This window comes from Schistocerca americana, chromosome 10, assembly GCF_021461395.2.
Source record: "Schistocerca americana isolate TAMUIC-IGC-003095 chromosome 10, iqSchAmer2.1, whole genome shotgun sequence".
Taxonomy (NCBI): domain Eukaryota; kingdom Metazoa; phylum Arthropoda; class Insecta; order Orthoptera; family Acrididae; genus Schistocerca; species Schistocerca americana.
The window spans coordinates 132,981,330-133,003,712 of record NC_060128.1 but is presented as its reverse complement, the minus strand read 5'-3'; positions in this window follow the sequence as shown (position 1 = coordinate 133,003,712).

The following is a 22,383-nucleotide window of genomic DNA, read 5'->3' as shown; positions in this document are numbered from 1 at the left end:
TTTATTGACACATTCCTGGGGTCAGATACATCACATGATCACACTGACAGAACCACAGGCACATAGACACAGGCAACAGAGCATGCATAATGTCGGCACTAGTACAGTGTATATCCACCTTTCGCAGCAATGCAGGCTGCTATTCTCCCATGGAGACGATCGTAGAGATGCTGGATGTAGTCCTGTGGAACGGCTTGCCATGCCATTTCCACCTGGCGCCTCAGTTGGACCAGCGTTCGTGCTGGACGTGCAGACCGCGTGAGACGACGCTTCATCCAGTCCCAAACATGCTCAATGGGGGACAGATCCGGAGATCTTGCTGGCCACGGTAGTTGACTTACACCTTCTAGAGCACGTTGGGTGGCACGGGATACATGCGGACGTGCATTGTCCTGCTGGAACAGCAAGTTCCCTTGCCGGTCTAGGAATGGTAGAACGATGGGTTCGATGACGGTTTGGATGTACCGTGCACTATTCAGTGTCCCCTCGACGATCACCAGTGGTGTATGGCCAGTGTAGGAGATCGCTCCCCATACCATGATGCCGGGTGTTGGCCCTGTGTGCCTCGGTCGTATGCAGTCCTGATTGTGGCGCTCACCTGCACGGCGCCAAACACGCATACGACCATCATTGGCACCAAGGCAGAAGCGACTCTCATCGCTGAAGACGACACGTCTCCATTCGTCCCTCCATTCACGCCTGTCGCGACACCACTGGAGGCGGGCTGCACGATGTTGGGGCGTGAGCGGAAGACGGCCTAACGGTGTGCGGGACCGTAGCCCAGCTTCATGGGGACGGTTGCGAATGGTTCTCGCCGATATCCCAGGAGCAACAGTGTCCCTAATTTGCTGGGAAGTGGCGGTGCGGTCCCCTACGGCACTGCGTAGGATCCTACGGTCTTGGCGTGCATCCGTGCGTCGCTGCGGTCCGGTCCCAGGTCGACGGGCACGTGCACCTTCCGCCGACCACTGGCGACAACATCGATGTACTGTGGAGACCTCACGCCCCACGTGTTGAGCAATTCGGCGGTACGTCCACCCGGCCTCCCGCATGCCCACTATACGCCCTCGCTCAAAGTCCGTCAACTGCACATACGGTTCACGTCCACGCTGTCGCGGCATGCTACCAGTGTTAAAGACTGCGATGGAGCTCCGTATGCCACGGCAAACTGGCTGACACTGACGGCGGCGGTGCACAAATGCTGCGCAGCTAGCGCCATTCGACGGCCAACACCGCGGTTCCTGGTGTGTCCGCTGTGCCGTGCGTGTGATCATTGCTTGTACAGCCCTCTCGCAGTGTCCGGAGCAAGTATGGTGGGTCTGACACACCGGCGTCAATGTGTTCTTTTTTCCATTTCCAGGAGTGTATTTAGCGACGAAGCGTCATTCACCAACAGCGGTAACGTAAACCGGCATAATATGCACTATTGGGCAACGGAAAATCCACGATGGCTGCGGCAAGTGGAACATCAGCGACCTTGGCGGGTTAATGTATGGTGCTGCATTATGGGAGGAAGGATAATTGGCCCCCATTTTATCGATGGTAAGCTAAATGGTGCGATGTATACTGATTTCCTACGTAATGTTCTACCGATGTTACTACAAGATGTTTCACTGCATGACGGAATGGCGATGTACTTCCAACATGATGCATGTCCGGCACATAGCTCGCGTGCGGTTGAAGCGGTATTGAATAGCATATTTCATGACAGGTGGAGTGGTCGTCGAAGCACGTTCACCGGATCTGACGTCCCCGGATTTTTTTCTGTGGAGAAAGTTGAAGGATATTTGCCATCGTGATCCACCGGCAACGCCTGACATCATGCGTCAGCGCATTGTCAATGCCTGTGCGAACATTACGAAAAAATGATTCAAATGGCTCTGAGCACTATGGGACTCAACATCTTAGGTCATAAGTCCCCTAGAACTTAGAACTACTTAAACCTAACTAACCTAACTAACCTAAGGACATCACACACACCCATGCCCGAGGCAGGATTTGAACCTGCGACCGTAGCAGTCCCGCGGTTCGGACTGCAGCGCCAGAACCGCACGGCCACCGCGGCCGGCCGCGAACATTACGGAAAGCGAACTACTCGCTGTTGAGAGGAATGCTGTTCCACGTACTGCGAAATGCATTGAGGTCGACGGACATCATTTTGAGCGTTTATTGCATAAATGTGATATTTACATGTAATCACGCTGTAACAGCATGCGTTCTCAGGAATGATAAGTTCACAAACGTACATGTATCACATTGGAACAACCGAAATTGGCTCTGAGCACTACGGGACTTAACTTCTGAGGTCATCAGTCCCTAGAACTTAGAACTACTTAAACCTAACTAACCTAAGGACATGACACACAACCATGCCCGAGGCAGGATTCGAACCTGCGACCTTAACGGTCGCGCAGTTCCTGACTGAAGCGCATACAACCGCTTGGCCACCCTGTCCGGCAACAACCGAGATAAAATGTTCTGTATTTTAATTTATAAAAAACCTACCTGTTACCAACTGTTCGTGTAAAATTGTGAGCCATATGTTTGTGACTATTAGAGCGCCATGCTAAATAGAACGCCTGCCAAAAATCTGTCATCGTCCTGTAATTTCTCTTGTGCCCAATGGCAGAACTGTACACGACGTTCAAAGTCGTCACCACGCAATTCCTGGTGCATAGAAATACGGTAAGGGTGCAATCGATGCTGATGTAGCATTCTCAATACAGACGTTTTTGAGATTACCGATTCTCGCGCAATTTGTCTGCTACTGATTTGGGGATTAGCCGCGACAGCAGCTAAAACACCTACTTGGGCATCATCATTTGTTCCAGGTCGTGGTTGACGTTTCACATGTGGCTGAACGCTTCCTGTTTCCTTAAATAACGTAACTATCCGGCGAACGGTCCGGACACTTGGATGATGTCGCCCAGGATACCGAGCAGCATACATAGCACACGCCCGTTGGGTTGGGGTTGGGTTGTTTTGCGGGAGGAGACCAGACAGCGAGGTCATCGGTCTCATCGGATTAGGGAAGGACGGGGAAGGAAGTCGGCCGTGCCCTTTGAAACCATCCCGGCATTAGTCTGGAGCGATTTAGGGAAATCACGGAAAACCTAAATCAGGATGGCCGGACGCGGGATTGAACCGTCGTCTTCCGGCCCGTTGGGCATTTTGATAACAATAGCCATACATCAACAAGATAGCAACCTTTTGCGCAATTGGTAAACGGTCCATTTTAACACGGGTAATGTACCACGAAGCAAATACCGTCCGCACTGGCGGAATGTTACGTGATACCACGTACTTATACGTTTGTGACTATTACAACGCCATCTAACAGAAAGCGAAAAAAGTGGTGCAACTAAAACGTTCATAGTTATTTACGTGCTACACGAATATGTAATCAGAAAGGGGGGTTCCTATTTTTAAAAAATCGCAGTTGATATCCGTTTGACCTACGGCAGCGCCATCTATCGGCCCAACCATAGCGCCGTCTGGTTTCCCCCTTCAAGCTAGACGAGTTTCGTTCTTTGTAGTTTTTTTCGTTTGACGCTTATTTCGTGAGGTATTTGGCTCGGTCACGATCAATGGACCACCCTTGAAACGTCCCGTTAGAAAAATTTATGAACGATTGTGCTGATAAACCTCTTACATATTTTGATTTTCTAACAGCTCAGCAAAACTGAACGTACTCAGACATTTCTCTCTTTACTTATTCTGATCATCAGTAAACTGACACACAATATTTTTAGCGCAACGGAATCTGACTTTTAATAATCCCTACAGAAGAATGGCCCTGACTAACAATAATCTATACCTTTCATGAATCACTTACTTCACAAAAATCTTCGTTACTGGAACTACTGCAATACAGCGAGCGCCACTACTGCCAGCTAAATAAGATTCTAACTACTGAAGGCACTAACTATTGATAGGCATAGTTAACCGCTCTCAAACCTCCGCTATCTCACTCCCCACATCCACCACTGCTGGCGGCTCACCTCCAACTGCGCAACGCTACGCGCTGTTAACAGCCAACTGCCCAACACTGCAATAGCGACTATTTCAACAATGCCCACCAGCCACAGACTGCACACATTACAGCCAGTGATTTTCATACAGAGCCCTACATGGCGATACCGGCATAAAAACCTGAACAGTCTACTTACACCCTGTATAGACGCAGATGTAAATTCTCGTGCTTTAAGCTCACCGAAGAGGTGGTGGCACAGTGAAGGGTGACGCGAGGAGTAATTGTCGGCACGGAGGGACGCGTGCTGGCGCCGTGTGACAGCTGGTACGGAAACTGTGACGAGTCAGAGTGGGACACGCGCGCACGGTGAAACGACCCGGCGATTCGGATGCGGCGCGGATCTCGGCGTCCGCATGAATAAAGCATGGCGGCGCCGGCGGCGACACGGGGCGTGCGCGAGAGGTTGGCACGGCGGACCACCGCGTCGTCCCAGGCGTCGCGGCCGCCCGGAGGCCTGCTTCCCAGTGTTTACGGCGAGCGCCGTCCGGCCACGGTGTTAGGGGACGCCTCGCCACCCTCCGAAAGACAGGCTGTCTTTACTCTACAACTCGGCGCACTTTCCATTTTTTAACTACAAAACCCGCAATTGCTCAATACCTATGGGAACTGCACATACATCATAAATTTCTGGCCCCCTCTGCACCTATTTCCGTCTGAATTATCATTAGACTATCCCGTGAAACTTTGAACGTGATCCGTCAAGATCTTCCCGAGATTTTTGGTATGAATGTTCCCTCTTTATATATGACATATACATTTATGATATATTATACTATTTCCGTCTGAATGTTCATTAGACTATCGTGGTAAACTTTGAAGGTGATCCGTCAAGATCTTGTCGAGATTTTTGGTAAGAATGTTCCCTCTTTATATATGACATATACATTTATACTATACTATACTATTTCCGTCTGAATGTTCATTAGACTATCGTGGGAAACTTTGAACGTGATCCGTCAAGATCTTCTCGATATACACTCCTGGAAATGGAAAAAAGAACACATTGACACCGGTGTGTCAGACCCACCATACTTGCTCCGGACACTGTGAGAGGGCTGTACAAGCAATGATCACACGCACGGCACAGCAGACACACCAGGAACCGCGGTGTTGGCCGTCGAATGGCGCTGGCTGCGCAACATTTGTGCACCGCCGCCGTCAGTGTCAGCCAGTTTGCCGTGGCATACGGAGCTCCATCGCAGTCTTTAACACTGGTAGCATGCCGCGACAGCGTGGACGTGAACCGTATGTGCAGTTGACGGACTTTGAGCGAGGGCGTATAGTGGGCATGCGGGAGGCCGGATGGACGTACCGCCGAATTGCTCAACATGTGGGGCGTGAGGTCTCCACAGTACATCGATGTTGTCGCCAGTGGTCGGCGGAAGGTGCACGTGCCCGTCGACCTGGGACCGGACCGCAGCGACGCACGGATGCATGCCAAGACCGTAGGATCCTACGCAGTGCCGTAGGGGACCGCACCGCCACTTCCCAGCAAATTAGGGACACTGTTGCTCCTGGGGTATCGGCGAGAACCATTCGCAACCGTCTCCATGAAGCTGGGCTACAGTCCCGCACACCGTTAGGCCGTCTTCCGCTCACGCCCCAACATCGTGCAGCCCGCCTCCAGTGGTGCCGCGACAGGCGTGAATGGAGGGACGAATGGAGACGTGTCGTCTTCAGCGATGAGAGTCGCTTCTGCCTTGGTGCCAATGATGGTCGTATGCGTGTTTGGCGCCGTGTAGGTGAGCGCCACAATCAGGACTGCATACGACCGAGGCACACAGGGCCAACACCCAGCATCATGGTGTGGGGAGCGATCTCCTACACTGGCCGTACACCACTGGTGATCGTCGAGGGGACACTGAATAGTGCACGGTACATCCAAACCGTCATCGAACCCATCGTTCTACCATTCCTAGACCGGCAAGGGAACTTGCTGTTCCAACAGGACAATGCACGTCCGCATGTATCCCGTGCCACCCAACGTGCTCTAGAAGGTGTAAGTCAACTACCCTGGCCAGCAAGATCTCCGGATCTGTCCCCCATTGAGCATGTTTGGGACTGGATGAAGCGTCGTTTCACGCGGTCTGCACGTCCAGCACGAACGCTGGTCCAACTGAGGCGCCAGGTGGAAATGGCATGGCAAGCCGTTCCACAGGACTACATCCAGCATCTCTACGATCGTCTCCATGGGAGAATAGCAGCCTGCATTGCTGCAAAAGGTGGATATACACTGTACTAGTGCCGACATTGTGCATGCTCTGTTGCCTGTGTCTATGTGCCTGTGGTTCTGTCAGTGTGATCATGTGATGTATCTGACCCCAGGAATGTGTCAATAAAGTTTCCCCTTCCTGGGACAATGAATTCACGGTGTTCTTATTTCAATTTCCAGGAGTGTATTTACTAAGAATGTTCCCTCTTTATAGATGACATATACATTTATACACACACTGGACTCACATTCGGGAGGACGACGGTTGAATCTCATGTCCGGCCCTCTTGATTTAGGTTTTCCGTGATTTCCCTAAATCGCTCTAGGTAAATGCCGGGATGGTTCCTTTCAAAGGGCACGGCCGACTTCCTTCTCCGCCCTTCCCTAATCCGATGAGACCGGTTACCTCGCTGTCTGGTCTCCTCCCGCAAAACAACCCAACCCAACATTTATACATGCAATATATTACAAAAATACATTTAGTTTCATATATATAACTGATTTTTTTGTTATAAAACATGTGAAACGGAATGCCAAACTGTTTATTTTTTTTTTTCATTCCGAAAATAACATTACCATCCACAATTACGAACAACAACAACAACAACAAAAAATCGTTCAAATTGGTCCAGCCGTTCTGAAGTAATGATCTTTCATAACTCATTTTAATTTCCGACTTTTCCCATAGATTTCCTAAAAATGTTCTTACATAAATACCTTGTTCTCACAATTAGGAAGATAAGAAGAAGAAAAATTAACTAAATCTACTTAGGCTAAACTACTTAGGGTAACGGGCGGCTACACACTATCACGAGGGCGTACATAAGCTTATACCACTCAGTGAGAAATGCCTGGAAAATTACGGAGGTTACGTTGAATAGTGGTGTAAGTGTATAGATTATTGTGAAATAAATTGCTTTATTTGTATTCTATTCCTTTTTTTATTAAAAAACGGAGCTTACTTTCCTAGCTGCCCTCGTATTTCATAATTTGAGTTTATTATTAATTTACGTCTATTAATAATAATATTTATTCGAATTGGATTCAGTACGTTCTGTTGAAGCTATGCAGTGATTGTGAAAAATGCCTGGACGACGCTTGATGAGAACAGTGAGAGTCGACTGAATTCCTCCGTGTACAAGGCAACGTGCACCGTGCGCAGTCGGAATACTTACGACGAAGCAACGGGGCACAGAGCACTTCCCTGTAGGTAACGCACTGCAGGAAAAAGTTGTGGACGGCAGACTCCTCTCGAAATACGAGCACTAGACGTCAGAAATATTTGGCAACTTTTCTCCAAATGGAAGTTAGAGAAGGGATATAATATATATATGGCAGTCAATTACAGGGTGGGTTAGGGGAACACAGTGCTTCTCTAGGCTTAGTACTGAAGGTGGATGTGAACTCTCTAATTACAGAGTCAAAAATGGTTCAAATGGCTCTGAGCACTATGGGACTCAACTGCTGAGGTCATTAGTCCCCTAGAACTTAGAACTAGTTAAACCTAACTAACCTAAGGACATCACAAACATCCATGCCCGAGGCAGGATTCGAACCTGCGACCGTAGCGGTCTTGCGGTTCCAGACTGCAGCGCCTTTAACCGCACGGCCACTTCGGCAATTACAGAGTCCTCAGGAACTTTTACCTTTGAAGCAGGTGGCAACACATGAGGATATACACGGTTTACAACAAACCCAAAATACGATGCAGCTTGTCATCAGATATGTCATACAACACTTCCAGCTGTGAAGATGGAGATGTTCACGTGATTGGGGACTAAATACAATTACCCACAAGACAAAGAAGGAAACGTGTCCTCAAAGGAACTTGCTTTTCATTTTCAGTAAGACAAACTACGCAAAATCCGCATCGCAATGACCAGACGGGATTCGAACCCACGCTCCTCGAAAACGCGTGTCCAGCCCACACACGCCAGAGAAAACATTCACGTGACCCTCTGCAAACTCTAAACCCAACGCCTGTGTTCCGAGAGACACACACACTGAGCTACCAAGCCACTGGTGTTCCAACATTTAATAGTGTTTCACATCAGGAAATGTGTAGAGCTGCAAGTCAAAGGAATGACAGTAAAAAAAAAAAAAAAAAAAAAAAAAAAAAAAAAAAAAAAAAAAAGGACAGTACGAAACTCAGGAATACCTCAAAAATATGAGTGCAGACTGAAAACAAAGGAAAATACTTTAAGTTAAAATCACACTCCAATAACTTAGCTAACGAACAGTTTGTAGCTCTAGAATCAAACAAAAATTGGAAATATATTTTCTTCCAGATAACTCAAGTTGTTTTAAATTAAGAAAAAGGAAGACCTGTGGCAAAATACACATACATTTTTAGTAATTGTGAAAAAGGATTTTAAATAATTTAAATAATATGAAAAACTGTTTTTAGATTACGAGGCAATGATTAAGGAGGGGGGAAAAAGTTAGGTTTTTTACGTCTCGTCGGTTTCGACGTCATTAGAGACAAAGTATTAGGTTCAACTGCACAAAAATAAGAGACGAACTCAGTTGTGGTCTGGTTATCCAGCCTGTGCCTGAAATGGCTGTTTCTGTTCTCACTAACAGATGGAATACTGGAGACAAAAGGAACATTGTAAGGTTTCCGACTTGTCAAATTCTCTTTCACAAGCAGTTTTTATCATCGATATTCATAAACTCCATAAAAAATTCAAATTCCGAAATATATCAGGGAATTAAATGAGATAAACATCGAATCTGCAAAAGATAAAGTTATGACTCAGGAAAGTGAAAATGATCACCACGTACATCACCTAAACCAAACATCTACAGAATACAATCTTAAAAATCTCCTTGCATAAGACGATAAAAGTAGCTGAGTATAACAAGAATATCATTTTGTAGGAACATCAATAAAAGTTAACCCTTGGATTTCGGCTACTTTAATAACTCATAACCACACCAGAAATGGAAATGAGGTAAAGTTCAAAATAATCACAGACACTTGTAGCCGCTATTTGAAATTGAAGTAAGTTTATATCTAACTTGAAATGGTTCGTTATTTCATGATAATTGCGTGTGTGTGCAGCAACAGCTCAAAACTGCATAAAACGCTAATATGTAGTAGGATGGATACTGAATAGAAAGAAGCGTGGGGCAGTCAACTTTCACGTCCTCCGTAAACAAACTGTACGCAGACGTTTACTTAATTCAGACGTTTTACTCCTTGAAGACGATCATGCAACGGAAAATACTCTAGAAACAAACCATTAGCTTAAATTATTGATCGTAGGTGTTACTGTCAAGATAGTTATCGTCAGATTTTTTCAAAGCTGGTGAATCATATTTTACCGCGCAAATTTTCTTTCATTAATTTTGCATGAAAACGCTTTCCACGATTACAGGCCCTTTAGTGTGTGTGTGTGTGTGTGTGTGTGTGTGTGTGTGTGTGTGTGTCTGGGTGTCGCCCACCCCTGTCCGACCCCATTCTGCTGAATGTGAGATGGACGTATATTGTACCGGGTGTTTATAATCAAAGGGAAAAAAAATGGCTCTGAGCACTATGGGACTCAACTGCTGAGGTCATTAGTCCCCTAGAACTTAGAACTAGTTAAACCTAACTAACCTAAGGACAACACACACATCCATGTCCGAGGCAGGATTCGAACCTGCGACAGTAGCGGTCACGCGGTCACAGACTGTAGCGCCTAGAACCGCTCGGCCACTCCGACCGGCATTAAAGTGCAGGTGGAGATCTAGTGTGGGCTGTAATTTTCGTATGGCAGCGAAACTTGGTAGATATGCTAATGCATTATGCGGAACTTATTTACGCTGGAAAAAAGTTCCTATTTTGACCAGCAGGTGCAAATCAGGCGGTGTACAGCATCTCGTTGACGTCTCTGGTGCTCATACTGAACCAACTGTGTGAACGACAGTTAATAACAAAAACAACAGTACTCCTTTCTCACTTGTTCGATTTCTCCAACGTCCCGTTCCAAAACCATTACATATGGAAATATTTCTATAAGTCTTTCTTGCGGTCACAGCGCCAGCTTTGCACCTGGTGGCCTAAATTGGAACTAATTTTTTCCAGTTCAGATCGGTTCCGCATTAAAGCATTAGCATGTGTACCACGTTTCGCTGCCATTCGGTAATTACAGCCCACACTTGACCTCTGCGAGCATTGGTGCGGGGCTCCTGGTCTAGTGGTTAACGTGTCTGTTATTAAATTGCAGGTTGCTGAGTTCGCTTCCCGCACGGATCGGAGCTTTTTTATCGCCCGGGGACTGGGTGATCCTGTTGTCCTAATCATTTCATCTCATGAAACTACCTGCCAGATTAAAACTGTGTGCCGGACACAGACTCGAACTCGGGACCTTTGCCTTTCTCCGCAATGTCCTTTCTCTGCAATATCCTTTCTTTCAGGAGTGCTAGAATAAGAGGGGCAGCAGCCTTTTCAGTAGTTGCAGGGGCAACAGTCTGGATGATTGACTGATCTGGCCTTGTAACATTAACCAAAACGGCCTTGCTGTGCTGGTACTGCGAACGGCTGAAAGCAAGGGGAAACTACAGCCGTAATTTTTCCCGAGGACATGCAGCTTTACTGTATGATTAAATGATGATGGCGTCCTCTTGGGTAAAATATTCCGGAGGTAAAATAGTCTCCCATTCGGATCTCCGGGCGGGGACTACTCAAGAGGACGTCGTTATCGTGAGCAAGATGTATGACACAGGCGAAATACCCACAGACTTCAAGAAGAATATAATAATTCCAATCCCAAAGAAAGCAGGTGTTGACAGATGTGAAAATTACCGAACTATCAGTTTAATAAGTCACAGCTGCAAAATACTAACGCGAATTCTTTACAGACGAATGGAAAAACTGATAGAAGCGGACCTCGGGGAAGATCAGTTTGGATTCCGTAGAAATGTTGGAACACGTGAGGCAATACTAACCTTACGACTTATCTTAGAAGAAAGATTAAGAAAAGGCAAACCTACGTTTCTAGCATTTGTAGACTTAGAGAAAGCTTTTGACAACGTTAACTGGAATACTCTCTTTCAAATTCTGAAGGTGGCAGGGGTAAAATACAGGGAGCGAAAGGCTATTTACAATTTGTACAGAAACCAGATGGCAGTTATAAGAGTCGAGGGGCATGAAAGGGAAGCAGTGGTTGGGAAAGGAGTGAGACAGGGTTGTAGCCTCTCCCCGATGTTATTCAATCTGTATATTGAGCAAGCAGTAAAGGAAACAAAAGAAAAATTCGGAGTAGGTATTAAAATCCATGGAGAAGAAGTAAAAACTTTCAGGTTTGCCGATAACATTGTAATTCTGTCAGAGACAGCAAAGGACTTGGAAGAGCAGTTGAACGAAATGGACAGTGTCTTGAAAGGAGGATATAAGATGAACATCAACAAAAGCAAAACGAGGATAATGGAATGTAGTCAAATTAAATCGGGTGATGCTGAAGGGATTAGATTAGGAAATGAGACACTTAAAGTAGTAAAGGAGTTTTGCTATTTAGGGAGTAAAATAACTGATGATGGTCGAAGTAGAGAGGATATAAAATGTAGACTGGCAATGGCAAGGAAATCGTTTCTGAAGAAGAGAAATTTGTTAACATCGAGTATAGATTTAAGTGTCAGGAAGTCGTTTCTGAAAGTATTTGTATGGAGTGTAGCCATGGGTTGGGGAGAAGAGGAGCTTGTGGCACAACTTGACTAGAAGGGATCGGTTGGTAGGACATGTTCTGAGGCATCAAGGGATCACAAATTTAGCATTGGAGGGCAGCGTGGAGGGTAAAAATCGTAGAGGGAGACCAAGAGATCAATACACTAAGCAGATTCAGAAGGATGTAGGTTGCAGTAGGTACTGGGAGATGAAGAAGCTTGCACAGGATAGAGTAGCATGGAGAGCTGCATCAAACCAGTCTCAGGACTGAAGACCACAACAACAACAACAGAATACAAAAGGCCAAAATTGCATTTAATTGGAGAAGGAACTTACTCACCAGCAATAAAATCAGTCTGAAAATAAGGAAATGTACCATGAAAGGTTTCGTTTGGAGTGTGGCCCTATACGGATGTGAAACTTGGACAATTGGAAGAGAAGAGCAAAGACGGCTAGAGGCCCTGGAGATGGAATGATGATCAGCTGGAGAGACAAAGTAACAAATGAAGAGGTGCTTAGAAGAGTACAGGAAACCAGATCTCTGTAGACCAGTGTGCGATTTGCAGGGGGGGAGGGGGGGATGGGGGGATTTCCCCCTCTCTGCGTCAGACCATCCCCTACTCTGGTTTTATTTTATACATCCCACCTGGGATGTTTATTTCCCACGCACTGGAGTAAAACTTTACATATAATTTAAATTTGTGGAGCCAAACACTGAAAGTCTTACTATTAATACTATTAATATGTTTGCTTATTAATTTTGAAAAAGTGTTATGTAGTAGTTATTGTTGTTGTCTTCAGTCCAGAGACTGATTTGATGCAGCTCTCAATGCATGTAGTAGTTAAGCATTTCAAAACGTTTAGAACTAAATCATCATTATCATGTTGTCATTGTTGCTTTCGTCTAAGGTGCGTCATCCGTTTACTTGCGAGCTTGTATCATGATGGACGGAAGTACAACGGTTTCCAATGAAACTCGTTTAATAATATATATACGTTTGTCCTTTGAGGGAGTTGCTTGCGATTATTTTTTTGACATTGTTGAATTAGAAAGTGGGACAGGAGAATGCATTTTCAACATACAGTTAGCAGCTCTTGAAAAGTATGGCATTACAAATGATGAACTAAAAAATCACCTTGTAGGTATCGCAACAGATGGTGGCTCAACAATGCTTGCACCTTACAAAAGAGTAGCCGCTCTACTGCGTAGTCATTCACATAAGGATTTAACTGTCGTTCATTGTATGAACCACAAAATGAAATTAGCTGTCCACGATGTTATGAATGATGCAGCAGATGTATACCATATACAGGTTTTTTTATGTTCCTTATATTGTGTGTTTTCTCGAAGTTCCAAAAATCGGAGACAACTACAAAGTGTTTAACAAGAATTATCCTCGCAGCTATTAAAACTAGGCCATAAGTTTCGCGCACGTTGGGTTGCTTCCTCATTTCATTTCATGCTTTTCGAGCTTTTCTTGAAAGTCACAGTTCTCTAGTCCATCTTTTTGAAAAACTGAGACATGATGGTTCCTGATCAACTCAGGAGAGATCTAAATTTGAAGGTTTACTAAAACAGCTCACAAAGTGGCTTTTCTGATAGTGCATACGCGTGAATAGTGAGTTTCGGCGTTAACATCTATTTACACTCCTGGAAATGGAAAAAAGAACACATTGACACCGGTGTGTCAGACTCACCATACTTGCTCCGGACACTGCGAGAGGGCTGTACAAGCAATGATCACACGCACGGCACAGCGGACACACCAGGAACCGCGGTGTTGGCCGTCGAATGGCGCTAGCTGCGCAGCATTTGTGCACCGCCGCCGTCAGTGTCAGCCAGTTTGCCGTGGCATACGGAGCTCCATCGCAGTCTTTAACACTGGTAGCATGCCGCGACAGCGTGGACGTGAACCGTATGTGCAGTTGACGGACATTGAGCGAGGGCGTATAGTGGGCATGCGGGAGGCCGGGTGGACGTACCGCCGAATTGCTCAACACGTGGGGCGTGAGGTCTCCACAGTACATCGATGTTGTCGCCAGTGGTCGGCGGAAGGTACACGTGCCCGTCGACCTGGGACCGGACCGCAGCAACGCACGGATGCACGCCAAGACTGTAGGATCCTACGCAGTGCCGTAGGGGACCGCACCGCCACTTCCCAGCAAATTAGGGACACTGTTGCTCCTGGGGTATCGGCGAGGACCATTCGCAACCGTCTCCATGAAGCTGGGCTACGGTCCCGCACACCGTTAGGCCGTCTTCCGCTCACGCCCCAACATCGTGCAGCCCGCCTCCAGTGGTGTCGCGACAGGCGTGAATGGAGGGACGAATGAAGACGTGTCGTCTTCAGCGATGAGAGTCGCTTCTGCCTTGGTGCCAATGATGGTCGTATGCGTGTTTGGCGCCGTGCAGGTGAGCGCCACAATCAGGACTGCATACGACCGAGGCACACAGGGCCAACACCCGGCATCATGGTGTGGGGAGCGATCTTCTACACTGGCCGTACACCACTGGTGATCGTCGAGGGGACACTGAATAGTGCACGGTACATCCAAACCGTCATCGAACCCATCGTTCTACCATTCCTAGACCGGCAAGGGAACTTGCTGTTCCAACAGGACAATGCACGTCCGCATGTATCCTGTGCCACCCAACGTGCTCTAGAAGGTGTAAGTCAACTACCCTGGCCAGCAAGATCTCCGGATCTGTCCCCCATTGAGCATGTTTGGGACTGGATGAAGCGTCGTCCCAAGCGGTCTGCACGTGCAGCACGAACGCTGGTCCAACTGAGGCGCCAGGTGGAAATGGCATGGCAAGCCGTTCCACAGGACTACATCCAGCATCTCTACGATCGTCTCCATGGGAGAATAGCAGCCTCCATTGCTGCGAAAGGTGGATATACACTGTACTAGTGCCGACATTGTGCATGCTCTGTTGCCTGTGTCTATGTGCCTGTGGTTCTGTCAGTGTGATCATGTGATGTATCTGACCCCAGGAATGTGTCAATAAAGTTTCCCCTTCCTGGGACAATGAATTCACGGTGTTCTTATTTCAATTTCCAGGAGTGTATAAATAACTGTTTAACCATGGGTAACGCCACGGTCCAAGCTAGTAACATATATAATTACAATAACCCCCTAAGACATCCCCCCCACTGGTAAATGCACAAATCGCACACTGCTGTAGACGCACATCGAAACGAGACAAACTTGTAGGGCACATCCTACGACAACAACATCATTGGATCAATAGCAGGAGGAGCTATTTAGGGAAGGAATCGGCGGGGGCGACCAGGGATATCACACATGCAACAAATCATGAGTGACGTTGGATGTAATACATACGTGGAAATGAAGAGGAAGGCAGACATAAGAGAGGAATGGCGCTCTGTTGCAAGCCAACCTCAGGGTTGAACATTAAAAGAAAGAAGAAGTTCTGCAAGGTTCGCAGGAGAGATGCTGTAAAGTTTCGAAGGTAGGAGACGAGGTATTGGCAGAAGTAAAGCTGTGGGGACAGGGCGTGAGTCGTGCTTGGGTAGCTCAGTTGGTAGAGCACTTGCCCGCGAAAGGCAAAGGTCCCGAGTTGGAGTCTCGGTCCGGCACACAGTTTTAATCTGCCAGGAAGTTTCATATCAGCGCAAACTCCGCTGCAGAGTGAACATGTCATTCTACGTTTCATCTGTCCTTGATCACAAAGACACGCAAGGTGCCGAAGCAGCGTCAAAATAAAACGACCTCCACAAGACGGCTGAACAACATAGCCTCTGGGACAATAATGTTATACGATCATTTTCAGCTCATTTCATCTAGAGATAGATAATGCAATTATTAGTCTTACCATTTCATCACACTTAACAGAACAGCCAAATTAGAACGGTGATATTTCTTTTACATCGGGGACATTACTTTGCGAACAAGAGAGAATTAAGAAAAATGTTTTCTTTTCTCATCGCGTGTGTAGACATAACAACGTCAGCAAAAATTTCTCGCCAGGCACTTTGTGTTCTTTGAGAATGTGGGGAAAGGAAACTGGGGACGCGACTATCGCCTGTAGCAGAGGCCTCCACGCGTCTTTTCAGGAGGTACACACACACACACACACACACACACACACACACACACACACACACAATTACGGCGCCAAGAATATTTTAAGATTCCACAGATATAGACGAGAGAGCGGCGGTTTATTTTTCGTCGCAGAGGGAAACGCCGCGCGCCAGAACACACACACACACACACACACACACACACACACACACACGCACACGCACGCACGCGTTGCGTGGCTCGTGCGACGCCGCTGGGCAGTCTTCCAGGAGCCGTGCTGACGTCACCGGCGTGGTGACACGCGAAGGACAGCCGCAGAGGCTGCCGGGAAATGTATAGTCCGCCGCGGCGTTTACCCCGCCACGGGGAATTTAACTCCCGAACGCTGAAACCGGTTCTCCGCACCCGGGAATAATCGCGCTTCATTATTCCGTTATCGGAACCGGCGGCTGCCAAGTTTCCGGAACACCTCAATGAACTTACCCCTGTCGCAAAGAAATAAAACGGTATCGAGTCAAGGACGTAGCGGCAAGTACCAGTGATCCGTATCGCCATCGAGATTAATACTCTACAAGCGACCATATGGTGTACTGCATATAACAGCATTATTTACCTCTAATCGTATACCGTTCGCGAGTGCAGTGTGCAGAAAACAGACAACCTCACGGTCCGTCATCGTTCATTGTGCTCTTTCCTACATTTTGTCTTCGTGTGATGTAAACGAAACATGTAGAGCTCTAGCATTTTTAAGTAAAAAAAGAGGAGATAAACAGTGTTAGAAAACTCCCGTTACAATGTTCTACGACACATAGATGGGAGTGAGTGCATAATATTTTGGTTAGCAACCCATGTCCGGAAACGTCATACAGCTCATTCCACTCGATAAGTCCTAGAAGTTTGTAATGGGAGTTCCAGAAATTTGTCAAAAATGCTGAAACTTTTTTGCCAGTGGATAGTTCTGTTGCAGATTAGAAATACTGTCTCCAGTTTTCAAAGTCTGATTCGAGGCACAAATGCTGTAAAAGCCATTTTGTTTGAAACAATGCTCAGTGCCAAACCCCCTTTCCTACACCAATTCGTTCTTGTTTGCGATATTTTATTATTTGCTCAATCTGAAAAGACATCTGTGTAGTACAGAACGCTGTAAGCCAATTTACGCTACGATTAATTACGATGTACTAAAGAAATGCACACATGGTGTACACAAAACCCGAACGAAAGCTTTGATAATCTCATTTTGAAGAGACGCCTAAAGATGACATTTTTCGCATCTGCTATTGTTAAAATGTCATTACGTGATGGTTGTCTGGCGTTAAATGATGGTAACAATGGAAGAATCAGGACTACTGTGACACTAGAATTAGATGCGGATTGCTTCACTGAAAACCCATTGTAAATGTGAGTATTCCTAGTTCGGAAATGTCATGAACGATATTGCCACAAGGGCGTGCCAGAAGAATCAGACTAGAAGCAAATAGCTATATCAAGACTTATAAGATCAAATGTATGGTTATGGCGAAAATTATGGTACTTTTCTCTGGCATAAATGATAGTAAAATCCTTTTTCCGCATTTCCCGCAACTTTCAATTTTCAGTGCACAAGGAATATTTCCTGGTGAACCTACCACATTCTGAAAGTGATAAGTAAATTAACCTCTGAGAAAACGTTTCTCATATGGTTGTGCGTGTTTCTGAAGTATCCGCCAACGTCCTGAAACAGTTTGCTGATTAAAGAAAATGAAAAAATCCATATTCCTGCCAGTAATACAAAGACAAGATGTGCAAAATTAGGTTCAATTATCTCTCAACCAGTAAAAGTTTCATTAGTTTATACGTACCCCTATATTTTCTCATACGTCCCCCCTTAAGATATCGAAACAATTTTTTGCCACAAGTGTATTTTTTCAGAAATGGTCGAGGATTTTAATGTACAGAAAGAGTGAAAACTCTACGACCAAATATTCGGAAGGAGTTAAGGGAAATTTTTGCGTAATTTGGTATAAGGGATCCGCGATATCTGCCACCTCGTTACAGAGTTTGGTTCGATTTCTTAACGCTTCATTTGTTTTCATTTCCGCAGAACAGTGTAAATGTTGACCATATGCGTTGCCTGTCTGCGTTTTCAGTTCATTCGCGATAATTATTGTTAATAACAATAACACCCACTTTACTATTCATCCTCAAGTTAGCATTCCGTGTTGCTCAGTTCCGTCTCGAGTTTGCCTTCCGGGCAGTGTTCTTTGTACCTTATCAGGAATAAATAACGATAAGCATGGGTTTACTGAGGAAGAATAAACCACTGTACACCTCGCTTGTGGGTTCACTGAATGATATGGGAGAGTGTCACAACGTCATTACAGAAGAAGATGTAAATCATATACTTCCACAATGTCCGCGGAACATGTATCACACAAACGTCCTTGCAAGGAATCCTCAGGGCGTTGGTCATCAGTTACAAAAGAGCTTCCTAACCTTGTTATCATCCAACGATATAACAACGTATAAGCTACAGAACGAGTTCACCAACAGTACGCTACTAATCTCATGCCCTTGGTACTTACAATGCCAGGGGAAAACTGAAAGATCAATTAACTGACCGTAACCCCACGTGTTACTCTGAAGAATATGGAACGCTCAGTCTTTAAATCCGTGTCACTATGCACCTCCTATACGTGTGTGTCTGAATACTTGTGTATCTATAATTGTTGCAGTAATACGCAACTTTGATTCTGGTAAACCTCTCGTTCTGTCTAGATGGTGCTTATAGTCCAGCACAGATATTCAGTTCTCTGTCCAAAGGTTTTAAAACAATTCGCACAGGACATACAAAGAGCATTTTATGGTTAATTTAGGCATTTAGTAAAAATTAACATGGACTGAAGTGAGAATATCACAGATGTGTACCAATAGTGATTTATCATATGCTATTGTGTTACCAGTAGGATTATTACAGTATACGACCACTGCGTATGCTGTATTCGCTTTTCGTCCTGTTGTCTCGTATTAATATACTCTGAGTGTAAATCTTGTTTGATGTCGAATCAGTACTTTGTTAATCCTATGTAACTTCGTATCACGGTACGATTTAAAATAATGTCTACAGTGAAATGTCACAACGAATTACAATACATCATTTTGTGTGTTGAGATAGTTGTATGAGCATGTTCCTAAAGCAAATAAAATAAATTAACACTTTTGTGTGTGTTTGGTGACTGCATATTACAGGATTTTTTCAGTGTTATGAAGATATTACCACAAGAAACAAAGGTAATTTCTTAACTTATCACGTCTGGGGTTCACTGCCACGTAGAACTTTTTAAAAGACGTTATATGCACCATTGAATGAACAGAGTATTTATTTTCACAGGTGCAAACGACTGTGCTTCAAAACAAATAAAAAAAAATCATCCGACATGTTCACATGTCATCATTGTTATAACAACGTCAACATCTTTTACGGAAATACTATTTGTATTTGTGTTATAATATTGTTGTGAGGTTGAAGCGCGCCGATGACATTGTATATGTCGGATAAGTTATGAAGTTTGACTTGCATTGAAACACAGTCGTTTGGAATACACCACTTGATACTGGCCTTAAAACGACGTTGCAGATGTGGAAACAAATACTCTCTACAGTCATTTCTGAATATAATGTCTTTTAAAGGAGATAAGTAGGTAAGAAATCGAATAAATCATAATTACGTTACGAGGCAATGAAGATCGCGGTTCCCTAAGACTAATACAACATTCCTGAACGAACACCGATGTTTTGTCGCTGGCGATTCCGTTTCGCCCTGTATTATCTCCTTCACTAACTAGATATTCAGAGTACTTTTACCATTTTTTAGATGACGTAATGTCTTTATAATGACAATTAACGAGTCTTGAAAAGAGTGTTTTAGTGGTGTAACACGTTCTACCATACATTTGTAGGAACTATGAGAGGACTTGGTAAATAATGATTTACGCGGGAATATGTCCACGAAGATGGAGTATTTCCATGGAAGAAGGGAAACAAAACGCATTCATTCACATGCTCAGTTCTCGCAGTAATACTGGTGTTCCGCATACAGTTCTTTTATTATTATTTTAAATTTTTATGCAATGTGGTCTGTGTTGCAGCCTTGTTTGAGTTACATTCGTTAAACGTGAAATAAAAAACACCTACCTACAGTGAAAAATCGTGGTTCTTATTTAAAAAAGCACGGATTTTTAATATGATTAATTAATTTGAAACTTATGACAGAACCATACAGTGACTTCTGTAAAAAACCTTACTTTCGTTGTTTCATCAACAGACTAAAACTGTTTTTGAGTAACAGCACCAGTCGAAATTTCTGTGTACGTTAAATGACGACGTGATGTTAAACACCTGAAAATGGCAAAAAAAAAAAAAAAAAAAAATAGCTCTAAGCTCTATGGGACTTAACATCTGAGGTCATCAGTCCCCTAGACTTAGAACTACTTAAACCTAATTAACCTAAGGACATCACACACATCCATGCCCGAGGCAGGATTCGAACCTGCGACCGTAGCGGTCGCGCGGTTCCAGACTGAAGCGCCTAGAACCGCTCGGCCACACTGGCCGGGTTTAGCAGTTTCCCTCAACAGCATACACACGTTTGGCGGTCAAGGTCCGCAGATTTGAATTCCGCAGATCTTTCCTTGAGTAGCGACGTGAGAAGCCTGATTCCAAAGCTTCCCACACAGTCGCAGAGAGGCCTCGTTCGAATGATTATGGGTGAGGCAGAAACGATTCACCGTAATTGGACGATCAGAGGCAAACGTGAGGAGATCCAGACAAAATTTCTACTTTGTGTGACGAAAGGATGCTCTCTTTAAACGCGAGTAAATCCAAGGTAATGCTCACAACAAAATTTAACACCACATAGTCGTCTATTACAAGGTTATTGGTGGAAATCAAGTATTTTGCGTATTTACGGGTAATGCTACGAAGCGACATGAAATGAGACGGGGACACATCTGTAGTGAGGAAAAGATTTGGACTTGTTAGAAGCTTTCTGAGAAAACAAAATGCAAATGTGAAGGAAACATAGATTCTCATGCGATTAATTCAGAAGTACTGCGCCAGCGTTAGAATTGCTTATCGAGCCGGCGTCTGCATTACCACACAGCTAAAATGGTGCACGGTACAAGGATCCAGTTGCAGGTTGCCTAGCTGACGACTTACAGTGGCTACCAAAAATTTGAGTTTCAGGATTTTACATAATTACTGACCGAATTAAATAAATTAAATGCTGTATCTTCTCATTAAGAGGTATAATATTACGTTAAAGGTTTAACACGGCAAGTCAAGAATTAAAGTTATGAACTGCAAATTACCCAGACTATATTCGTACAGTATTTGAGACCGAGAGCAGTTACTGACTCCGAACGTATTTTAATCATAATTTCAAACTTTTTCGAAACTCTTTCAACCTGACAACCCCCACAAAATAATGAACGAAAGGAAGTTTATCGCTTACTACATCTTCGCTTTTGATACACTAAAATTTCAGCATGAGCCACAACATTTGTAATTAATTCTCCTTTACTCATAAGTCAATACCCAATAAATTTTGCAGATGGTATTCACATATACTACTGAAAGCACCTGCAAAATTATATGACTTCACAAACATTCGCATGTATGACAAACTAGCTTTTGCTTAATATTTCTTCTAAACTTTTCCTTAGTCTATGAGTGAATAATCTCAACCTAATAAAAACAAGATAATTAATGTTTTGCGTCTTCAATCATAAGGGTTTTACATGCTTGGCGTCAAATATCTATCACATTAACACATTTGCAAAGCAACCAAATGTTGTCAGTTGTTTCACTCATGACAGTTTGATTCTTTAAAGAATAGGTGGTGCGGCGGTCTTTTGGCGATAGCAGAACTGAAATGAATTCAGAGTCGTGCTGTTCGTATCGCAAAGCATCGACGCGGCCCGTACGTAAGTATAACGGAGATGTTGGGAGAGCTTAAAAAAGAGAACTCCCTTTCAGAGTAAATTCAGAGAACCGGTCTTCCGACAACACCAAGCGACAATTCTGCTGCCTTCGCAGGGATCGTGAGAATAAGATAAGACTGGTATAGATACATATAGACCATCATTTTTCCCTCGCTCAATACGCGAATGGTACAGTACATAAATTCTTTATTATTGATACGATACAGCCTCCACCACACACTGTAGCACGACTTGCGGAGTATGTGTGTAACTGTTCACCATATACGAGAACTTACTGCGGAAATTCAATGTGTGCTACGGTAGTTATTTCGCGTCATTCTTGTAGACTAGGTGCGTTACGAACATGAATTTTGTTGTGAAGATGAGAACGTCTGTCAGTTTTGTTTGCCTTGTAATGGGCACGAATCGTTTCCGGACATACGTTCCTGTGTACAACAAGACGGTTTGTCAACTGGCATAGATT